The sequence below is a fragment of the Falco cherrug genome, chromosome 1, assembly GCF_023634085.1.
Source record: "Falco cherrug isolate bFalChe1 chromosome 1, bFalChe1.pri, whole genome shotgun sequence".
Taxonomy (NCBI): Eukaryota; Metazoa; Chordata; class Aves; order Falconiformes; family Falconidae; genus Falco; species Falco cherrug.
In genome coordinates, this window is record NC_073697.1 from 85238829 (window position 1) to 85248338 (window position 9510).

General features: G+C 43.4%; 1 long non-coding RNA gene across 1 annotated transcript; it reads left to right on the top strand.

Moving 5' to 3' along the window:
- Window positions 1–5563: 5563 nt before the first annotated feature.
- LOC114017558 (uncharacterized) lies at window positions 5564–9271 on the top strand. Its single transcript, XR_003562689.2, has 3 exons — window positions 5564–6165; window positions 6853–6907; window positions 8396–9271. It is a non-coding gene; the product is annotated as an uncharacterized LOC114017558 (long non-coding RNA).
- The last annotated feature ends 239 nt before the right edge of the window (window positions 9272–9510 follow it).

Genomic DNA, 9510 nt, shown 5'->3' on the forward strand with positions numbered 1-9510 from the left:
CTGCCCCGCCGCCCGCATTGCTGCGCCCAGCTCCCACCCTTCAGGGAGCAGGTGGCCCTCGCTGCTCCCTGGCTCTCGTTGCTCAAGTCTTGACTCGCTGGCTGTTGCCATTGTCCGGAGAGGTTGTGGAGTCTCCATCCCTGGAGACAATCAAAACCTGACTGCACACAGACCTGGACACCCTGCTTCAGCTCAGCTTGCTTTGAGCCAAGAGCTTGGATGCGACGATCTCCAGAGGGCTCTGCCAACCTCAGCTATTCTGTGGTTCATGTTTGCTAACACTCCAAGACTGTCTATCTTAATCAGGGTGGAAACAGCTGGTTTTGCCTCCACTCTACATACTCTAGGTGAAGCTGTCCCACTCTCAAGTTACACCAGGGGAGGTTTAGGCTGGATATTAGGAAGAATTTCTTCACAGAAAGGATTGTCAAGCACTGGCACAGGCTGCCCAGGGAGGTGGTGGAGTCCCCATCCGTGGAGGTGTTTAAAAAGGACATTGATGCGGTGCTCCGGGACATGGTTTAGCGGTGGGCTTGGCAGTGCTGGGTTAACGGTTGGACCTGATGATCTCAAAGGTCTTTTCCAACCTAAATGGTTCTGTGATTTTATTTTGATGCTGGAATAGCTTTGCAGAGATATGTTAAGTCCAAAGGTAAATGCCCTCTGTCTTACCGTGATAGGCAATAGAAATTGTCTAAAAAAGCCCAGTATACTAAAGTAGCTTTTATTGAACTCCTTCCTCTTCATAAAAGGTATATTTAAAAATATGATAATATGCTGTGTAATCTGGGAAATCTCATAGCTGAACATTGGCAACTTCATGATCCATATAAAACACTCTCTCAACCCTCACATCCTATTGCCAAAAACAACTTCTGCTTTAAACCTTTGTATATCACGTAACAATTTGTCTTGGGTTGCATCTTCAGTTTGTGCCTTTTGGATGGGTATAAGCTTGTCTGATGTTTTTTAATCAGGAAATGGGAGAAATTGACAGCCTCAAGCTGTCATTGCACACAAAAGCATTACGAGACATGTATCTATTAATCCTGCAGAAGGAGCACATTAAATTCCCACTGTTCATAATCTCCCATTGGAACCAATATTGGCTAATGACTTTAATGGTATCACACTTGGCAAAAATTAAACACATCTTTCATCCTTTCCTAAAGCTATTTCTATTTTAAAGCATTGTAGATAAGGAGACAAAGTGGACAAAGAGTGATATTATATGCTGAATTTAAGAGAACACTGTAAAAATGAGTGGGCTATGCTGGCAAATCTGATGGCATTTGTCCAGTGTTTCTTAACTGGCAGACACATGCACTCAGTTCTGACAACCTCATGATTTTGATGACACTGGGATAGTTTTTTGAGCATGGGCACAATAAGTGGTGTTGAAAAGCTGTTGTTCTCATACTGTGACAGTGAAAACTTGCTAGATTTTAAGCCCAGTGCAACTTTGCCAACAAATTAAGTCTTATATCTTCAGAGGCAGAAGCAATTCTGTGTTTCCTTCCCAGGATAATGACTACTTTACATGGAGCTGAAGATAACAGGCAGTGTGCAATCAGACTGCTTGCTTTGCAGAAATGATTGAGCTGTTGGCCTTCAAAGTCATTGAACTTGCTTCTTCTTTTTGACAATCTTCCAAGCCCAAAGCAGAAGTTATCATTTAGGAAAGCTAGGAATATGCTTTCTGTGACATCTAAGTTAGGTAGGCCCTTTTTATAAAGGGCAAACGGGTTGCATGCCATTTTGTAAATAGGGGGTTGGTTTAATTGTCTGTGTCTCTGTCTGAAGCAATATACAGTTTTATTCTTCGTATGGATAAGCGGGTGACATCTCGCAGAGAGACAGAAATAGAAGCAGCTGTCAAGGATGTGCATGGGTGAGAGACCTCTGCTCTGTGGACCGGTTGCTCATGATGAGGCAGGGGAGTACTTAGATTCCCCAGCTACTCAGTTTAGACTGCTGTCTTGCTGCATACAGTGTGCTGAACTCTGCACCATTGGAGGTGTCCTGAAATGTCACCGAAAGTTAGGTTTTGTATCTTGCTAGCTTCTCAGTAGTTTCTCGTGGCAGTGCAGAAGAATGTAAATGTGATGGTCTTATTCAAGCCACAAGCAAACACAAGATATCAACTATTCTATAAAGAAAGACTGTTCTTTGCCCTTATGCTTTAAGAATATGCAGATACAGTAAATACTACTACTTATCCTTAAATAAGGGTTATGTTGTGGGAAATTTCCTCCATCAGTGGCCCGTCTGCATGGGAAGAAAGAATAGAATATATTCCAAATATCAAAATAGCATACAGAGTTAAAAATGGCAATAATAGATTCAAATGGGTGTTAAAAATTGTGTGTGGAGACATGTTCAGGCTCTGGCAAATAATAGCTTAGATCTCACAGCTGGTATCATTTAGGAAGTCAGACTATAGGTAAAATTGAACCAAGTAGGATGATGTCCAGTTTCAACTACAGTTCAAGATTATTCCACTACTGGGTGCTTTTTTTTCTTTTTTCTTTCCTTTTTTATTTTTTTTTTAAATACTGTAAAAGCAAGGTCAGTATCCAACAACAGAAGACAGTTCTGTATTTCATTGTGTTTGGCTCAGACTTACTGACGTTCTTTCTCATTTGGGAGTGAAGAAAGGGAACAGTGCTATGATTTAATGTGTTCACAGATGCGAGAAGCGAGTTGTGAAAAACTGAGTGGTAAAAAATGACCAGCTTGGCTGACCCATCATCTAAACAATGACAGGTGATTCACAATGAATTAAAATGTCAAACCAAGTCTTTACTGATGTAGATTGTACAATCTAAAACCAGTGGTAGGTGCATGGGTGAGAGCCCACCTGGAGAGCTTAACTCCATTGCCAGCAGTCTGTAGCCATGCCTAAAGGTAATGCACTTGGCTGCTATTTTTCACACTTCAAAGCCGTCCCTTCACATTTCACTTTGCTGGAGATGTGGAGGACATTTTGCAAAGTCTGAAAATAATCACAAGTTTGGGCAGCCATCAATTTATTTGATCCTCTTGGGGAAATACTTCCTTGGCCCCTTAAAAGGCTGGTGGCCAAGTATCTCCTTGCACTGTCTCTAATATAATTTATTGTTCTGTTTGTGAGTGGATCTCTGCTGGATGGAAGCAGCTAGTCCCTATATGCTTACAAGCACTTGCCGCAGTACATGCTTTCTGCTTCACTAGTCACTCGCTTATGACTGGTCCAGCTTCATCCTGGGCCTTGCGAACATCCCTATCTCATGCCAAAAGTCACAGCATTCTCTGTAACCCTAAAGTAGTACCCGTGCTGAATTTTTAAATTTTTATGTTTCTAATAATGAGTACCTCAAAGCTCAGTTCTAACTCTGAACTTGGCAGCCCATTCAACTCCCCCCCCCCCCCCTTCCTTTTTTTTTTTTTTTTTTTTTTGAGGTGTCTCATCATCTGAGCACTGGAACTTTCAAGACCAAAGTTTTACAGCATTTAGACCTTTGCTAGTAATGAGTTTTACACCTTAATAAAAGCTCCAGCAAAGCAGGATTTATCTGCAGTTTCTTTAAAGTCACTGAAGAGTCACTGATTTCATTCAGGCATTGTCAGCAGTACAAAAGCAGCTTCTCAACAGTCTTCTGTAAATGAAGTTACCTTAAGAAACAGCTTCCCATTACTTGTTATATAGTTATATTTTCTATCCATATCACATAGTTTGAGTTCAACTGAAATCTTGTTCACTCTACTATAAAAAGCTCACGACACCATTTCTGTTGCCTGGACAGAGATTAGCAGTGGGGAGGTTTCACAGAACCTCCCTGAAAATGCCTGATCTTTGCAGAATGGACTGCTTGTAAAAAGCCTTCCAAATCCTCCTGTTGTTCATACCACAGAGACCAGAAGGGTGAATGATCTGCCAATAAATAAAAATGACATAGCAATCACACTTGCTTTTCTCCACCTTCTTAGAGGGGTATTTCAGCGTTCAGTAGTAGCTGAACTCTGAAAAGCGTTCCAGATGATTGCTCATTGTGTCCAATTATGCTGCATTATGTAGATAGGTGACTGGTGTGCAGCTGTAATTAGAGTTGCATATGTAGGTTCATTAAGCATGGCTTCAGACTATTCCAGAAAAAGAGGGAAGTACTGTGTACTTGGCAGTATGAAAGTGGCCGTTCAGAAGTGCCAGCAGTGCCTGAGGGGCCGTGGGCTGCTGGCTGTGCCCCTTGGGCACTGTGCTGTTACCTGACCGATGGGACAAATCACTTCAGGAGCCTTTTGAGAAAGTAGGGCTGACAGAATATTCAGGAGGCTTCAGACTCTTCTAAGAGGGGAGGGAGAGGTAAGGGTTAAATCTTAAAATACGTAATCCTGGTTTGAATGTGGGACTGTAACCACAGCTATCTGGAAACCTGCTTTTATGAAGAAAATGAAACACTGTCATTGCGATGTAAAAGTGTTCCTTTCAGAGTCGTCAGCCTGTAAATGGAGAGGAAGTCAGCCCCATGAACAACAAATCTAATGGAATGGTTTTCATTCTGCCAACTGTTGATGTCATGAAATAACAAGGAAAGATGCTGTAAACTGTGCTGTATCTAAACACTGAGTCACCGAACCTAACTTTGATTTTAATTGGGCTGTCTGGAGGATGCGCCTTTGCAGTGTCTAGAAGCACCCATGAAAACTCAAAGGGGAGAAAAGGAATATATTAAAGCAGCTAATTTGTAGCCTGGTGCCAGTCTGCCCTTTCCATTCTCCCTATCAGCAGAAATCATAACAGGCTAATTCCTCCCTGTAAAATATGTTTGTTATTTGTACATCTGAAGCTAATGGTATGCCACACTGAGTGGGAAATGGAGAGGGGCTGGTGCGATCAGAGAAAATAATCAGCTCGTTCCTTTGGAGCAGGGCTGAAAGTTGTTCTGCAAAAACACTGACCCTCACCAAAGGGAGGGGGAAAGCTCTGTGCTGCCACATAAAAAGCAGAGGAATGTGCCTTTTCTATTTCATATTTTAAATTATGTTATTTAAAGTTTTAGTAACAAAATCTGGTGAGAAAGAGGAGCTCTAAATTTCAATCTCCTGTTACCTCTATCAATGCAGGGGCAGGAGCTTTGTTCGGGAGGGACCCCTGGGCAAGGGCGCTGGTGTTCACACCTGTGGGCTCAAGGCAGTCGCTGGTGCCTGAGCACTGGAGTGTGCTGCAAGCGCTGCCCCTCGCCAGGCCAGGTGGGCTGCGGTGTTGGCTTGCAGTGAGAGGTGTTGCCTGTGTCCTGCAACCTGCCTCCTGCAGCCCCATTGATGGAAGGGTACCATAAAAAGTGCGTGAAGTCAGCAGTGTCCTTGCAGGAGCACTGCTCCTGGCTGGAAGGTTTGTCTTGTGAGGCCATAGGCAATGACATGGGTGCAGAAATTATAAATAAAGGCATGAAGAGGGGATGTTTGGAGGTGTTCTGTTGCTTCTATGTTGGCTGCTACAAAATACAGAAGCACTTCAGGATTTGTGTTAAAGCCAAAAAAAAAAAAAGGGGGGGGGGGGGGGCGGGGAGTAGAACGCCAGCAGCAGAGAGCTCTGCTGTCCCTAGGTACTGCTGGTCAGAGAGATCTGCAGGAAGCGCCTTTAAGAGTCTGTGTTATAGCTCCAGTTTTAATTTATGTTCATTACAATTTTTATCTGTGCACAATTTAGCCTAGCATTGTGAATGTTACTAGCTGCTGGCTGTAATTGTCAGGATCTGTACAAAATGTTGCTATTTGACTAATTAAAGTCTGGCCAAGTACAGAATATCAGACCTTGGGCTCTTCTGCTAATTGTGCTGAGCTTTCTACCTGTTAATTTATTTGGATAAATATTATCAAATGGTGTTGATAATTAACAACTATTGATGAAATGTGCCTATCACCTGTCACCATCCTCTCAGGTTGTGTGTTTCCACACTGGGAGGCTGAAGCGTTGCCCCTGTAGCAGCATATTAACGTGCCCAGCAGGGTATCTGAAAGGGGGAAAAGTGAAGCCAAAACTTTTGACTCTCCAGAAGTAAGGCAGAACTGTGGTGTGGTCAGAGCACTGGACTGGCACTTGGAGGAAGTGTGTTCACATCTCAGCTCTCCAGCCACCTCCTTATGTGATCTCATGTAGATCAGTTCTACATGAGAAAAATTGAGGTAATTTCACTTCTTTGCTTCGTTCAGTGGTGCGTAGCGCTGGGCTTAAAGGCAGTGTGTTGTTTCTGAGACCTTTGAGCATAGCTCAGAGGTGACAAGAAAGAAAAGCTTAAACTGGGTCCAAGGAGGAGAACGAAGTGTGATACTATGGTTGTAATGTATGGTTGAAGGCTGCTGCTCTTGATTCTAAGCCCCCTGTATTTGTTGTACTGTGCAATAACGCTAAGATCTTCTGGAGACCACACCATAATGTAGGTAGTGATCCTGTACCATGATGTCTGCACCCCTGTTCTGTGGGCACGATGTTCTTCAGACGCAGGTGTTCGATAAGAAATGCACTCCCAGTAATGTGGAGATGGACTGAGTGCCAGCGATGCTGTGTAAGCCTTCTGCGGTTTTCCTCTTCTCCAGAGCTTAGAGCTTAACTCTATTTTCAACTGCATCATAGCATTAAAATTGGCTTTGGAGTTAATTTTAAATAGATGAAATTCTAGTCTATTAGAATCTTAATAGTAAATGCACCCAATCTAGCATAGCAGTTTTCTTTTGGTTTTGCACCTTACATACCTTTGCATAGGTAGGGCAGTGGGTGGAACATCTGTTTAATAAAAAAAGCTTGGTGATGGTGTATGAAGAAACTTTTCTTGTCTGGTTCCTTCTGATGTGTGTGCTTTTTCTTCTCTCCAGCACCAAGAGCACTGAAGATTTGCTTGACTGATAGTTCATTCGGGACACCTTGGAGGTAGGTAGGGAAGATAACTATTGACTTAACAGATGATGGTAGTCGATGTGAACCAAAAAGATGAACGCATAGCTAAAAATGACATTTCAGATCTTGAAACATTGAGTTTTCTGGGCTGTAAATAGTCTCTATTTAGTACAAAAAAAGTGAAGCGAAACCTTAGTAATAATTCTTTCTTCGGCAGCAATCAGTCTGTGCTGGGGTATTTTTATAATCCTAGCTATTGATCTTCTGAAGAGCTGTTGTGTTTGAAATAATTATTTCGAAGAAGGATTGAAGAAAAAGCAAGATCACCTTTGCACAAGAGGGTTTTTTTCATCACTTAAATATATTCATTGTAGAAATATCTCCCTCAAAAGGAGGTGAAGATTATTCCCAGCATCCAGGGCTGCTTTTTTTTTCTTCTCCATCTGCCAGAAGTTTTGCAGCTGGCACAATTCATTAATTCTGTTCAATGTATGTTCTCTTAAACCAGCAATGAATTTGATAATCAGCATGCTGGGTTTTGAACGTACAGACATCTTTTTACTCTGAGCTACTCATTGGGTATTCTCGTGCATCGCAACAGCTTTTTCCAGGGCTTACTTTGGAGAGGCAGAGTGGAAACAGCAGCATACGGATGGTGTGGTGGGATCTCCACCTCCTTGGTAGGAAACTGGTTAGTGCTGGTGGTGGAGCTCATTGGAAGCTGGCACTGTGTTTAGCTGTTATTACTAACATCATCACAAAATCCGCTCGTTCTCCAGGCTGCAGATCCACCGGGTAAGTCAGCACCAGCAACGACGGTCTGCTTTTTGCAGACTCTTGAGTCATGAGCAGCCTGTTAATATCCAGAAAGCCGATACTGGGAGCTACTGGCCCTAAGTGGTGATACAAGAAGATGGCGCTATGCTTGAGACGCTTGTTAAGCAATGAATTTGAGTGACCCAGCTCTATTCTTGGCTGCTGGGTTTGGGTTTTGTTGATCAGGTCGCGGTAGGAAAGGCCCAGTTCAATCACCTTCCTGAGGGGAAGATCCTACACGTGCCAAGACAGCTCTGGGCACCAGAGCAGAGCGGGAAAGAGATGGAGAGGAGGGAAGAATTTGTAAGCGGACAGCTGGGAAGCCCGGGGAACACAGCCAGGGGTGCAAGGATGAGGAAAAGTTACAGGGGCAGTGGGAATGAGCAGGGACAGGGAAAACTGAGGAGTCCAAAGAAAGAAAAGTGCATGCCAGGGAGAAGCCTGTGTAAAGTTGCGTAGGGGCAAGTGTGGATAGATACAAACAGGGAAATACAGGCCTTTACAACCATCTCCATAATACACCATGCCGTTGTCACAACTGCAAAGCATACTGCCTACCTCTTCTTATTCTTCTGAAAATTATTGTTGCACAACAAAGCCCCAGTCCTACAAAAGCTCCTGATACATATCCTGTACTTGCATGAATTATGTAAGTCCAGGATTCTGTGTCTTTGTTTGTTTGTTTGTTTGTTTTCCCCCTTGCAGATCTTCATGGAGTACTCCAGGGAGATCCATTTATCAGGTCCAAGCAAAGCTTTGTTTTTCCCCTCTCCTCCTCGTGAAAAAGCTATCACCAGGTGCTAGTGTTTGGAGCAGCATTGCAGTTTGAATGTGTACAGGACCCGGTTGTTCTGCCATATTCCTGTCAGCTTTCCTGTGAGTGACATACTGCTGCCACCTTCGTCTTTACATGCGTGTGACATTAAGGGCCGATTTGTTGACCCTCGCATTTTCTTTGAATGTTTCTCAAAAGGATTGAAGGAATGCACACAATTTTTCTGGGAAAAATAACAGCCAGGTGATTTAATGGAGAAATCCACCCTCTCCTTTGACTACCCTGTGCAAATATTTCTGTAGGTGCTGGTGAACTCGCATACACTAAGGAACTGAGAGCAGCTTGCCAGGATAGGAACCCCATCCTGACATCTTCAGCAAACCAGGACTTCCCATGGGGCAGCATGTCTGCATGAGCAATGGGGGCTGCAAAAAAATGGAGCTGTTGGTGCATGGACAAGCTTGCCAGCTCTGTGTCGTCCTTCCACCCTCCTCTGCCCCATCCTCACTTGCCCACAACTCTGTGTGCTCCCCGGGGAAGCAATTTTGAGTGTGGTTGAAGTGAAGCCTTTGCCTCAAATCACTGCAGATGTCTCAGTGATGCTTGCCTTACCCAGAAAGCAAACAGGGCACCTTGTACACACTGCCCCATACAGCGCTGAGCCAGCCTCTATGTTGTGCCCTCCACTGCTGCAGAAGGAGTCTTCTATGCACAGGAATTGTTATTGCATTTATTTTCCCTGTGTTGTTTTCATGTACCTGCATTATTTTGTATGCAGCATGGAAAAACAAAGACATTCCTTTAAATAGTTGTATTCTTTCCTCTGTTAAATGTAGATTAGCTTCTTCTGATGGTTAATATTAAAAATCATACTAATTTACATTGCTAATGACAGGTTTACTGGCATGTGTGCAACTCTTACTATCAATATAATTAAAAATGACTGTATGTGTGTTCTTCAGAAGCCAGTCCTGCTGAGTTCAGTTTGCAGCCAGTGGGTGCCATTCTGTTGCCTTCATTGGCATTTCAGCTACTCTTCAGCAGC